Below are 1585 nucleotides of genomic sequence, written 5' to 3'. Positions count from 1 at the left end.
TGATATTACTCACTATATTTCCTAAAGGCACATCACCATTAGTAAATTATTCAAGCAATAGACAAAATAGTGTTCACTGGATTCTACTCATTATTCTACTACCAAATTGATATTGACTCTATGGTCAAGCAATTTAACATTCTATATCCGTGTGACATACTTAAAATGGGAAGAGTGACTTATTTAAATGGTTTTTATATGAGAATTAATGGCTAGAATGTATCATTCAAGACCTGAAAATATTTTACAGTGGCAATACGTAACATTAAGGTGGAATGGATAGACATTACTCTGAGGTTTGAGGTAGGGCAGATTGTATTTTGCATTTATTAGAATACTTGTAATTTGTCTTCCATGAAATTCCAAAGTTTGTTTCCAAAACTGCTCATGTTTTACTTATACCTATATCTAAAAAACAATTAAGCCCTTGAATGAGGTGAGCAGATCAGGGTGCTTTGGGGTTATGCATGGATAAGATAATCACTTCTATGATAAATGATTTGTCAGTCTTATTATTTTTTACTTATTTATTTTTTCAATTTGAAAGTAGTCATTTATTAACTGACCAGATTACAAAAATAATCATGGTAGATAACTTAGTTCATCCTTCTAATAAGCTTACTGATCTGATCTTCCCTGTTGCCAGCATCATTTTTTACAAAATGGTGGTCTTTTTCTTCTTTCCCCCTCAAGAAGATAATCTGAAGGACCTAAGCAGTTGTTGGCTTCTTTGAAATGTTCTCCAACAGTATAGATCTCGTGAATCACATCCTCCATGGAGACGATGCCATGTTTACCAAGAGATTGAGAAATCAATGTGTTATCTATCAGGGCAATTGACTTTTTGTTGATTTTGCCAAACCACGCTTATAGATCAGTTCATTCATCAACTTCAGGTTTGGGTACCCCCATGCTATATATACTTCCACAATCCTTAGTATGCTAATAGAAGCTTTGTTGAGCTTAACAAAGGTGCCATTGAAGATCTGGCAAAGGCAAAGAAGCTGCAACACCTTTCAAACCTTTAGGCTCACACCACTGAGACCTCTGATCCTGGTGACAAATGCCAATCTGGGTTCCCCGGGTACATAGAAGTTGCCAGCTTTTCTTGCCATCCCAGCCATTCGATCTCAGTTCTATACATTTGCCTATATTCCTTGTGGTAATGCTTAGGTTTTTCATAAATAATCGTCCTCCTTGCCATTCGAAGCACCTTTCGGGCAAACTTCTTTCTAAGACTGTTGATCTTCAACTCTAAGAAATTCCTTTGCTTTTTCTTAAGGGTTTCTAGCACAGCAGGAACCTTCTTTTTCTTCTCTTCTGCACCCTCCATGGTTCCAGCCAGAAAAGACATCTTATTAAACTTATATTTAATCCCAAAGAAATTTTCAAAGTTGAGAAATCTATTTTAATATGCAGGGATTACTTTCTACCAATAATTTTAACATTGGTGAAATTTATGTAACCAACAATTATTCTTTGGTGAAATTATATGGTTAGTAACAATATTAACTTTTTTCTCCATAAGTGTTCCTTCTAAATATTATCTTAAGTGTCTAAAACTTTGAATACAAATACAAATTCA

General features: G+C 34.5%; 1 pseudogene; it reads right to left on the bottom strand.

The window, feature by feature from the left end:
• Positions 1-596: 596 nt before the first annotated feature.
• On the bottom strand, positions 597-1333 carry LOC123838699 (large ribosomal subunit protein uL30-like; annotated as a pseudogene).
• Positions 1334-1585: the final 252 nt, after the last annotated feature.

The sequence above is a fragment of the Mirounga angustirostris genome, unplaced genomic scaffold (genome assembly GCF_029215605.1).
Source record: "Mirounga angustirostris isolate CCGP_5_RB_7025 unplaced genomic scaffold, mMirAng1.0.hap1 SCAF_3, whole genome shotgun sequence".
Classification (NCBI taxonomy): domain Eukaryota; kingdom Metazoa; phylum Chordata; class Mammalia; order Carnivora; family Phocidae; genus Mirounga; species Mirounga angustirostris.
This window is presented reverse-complemented; position numbering and strand designations above follow the sequence as displayed.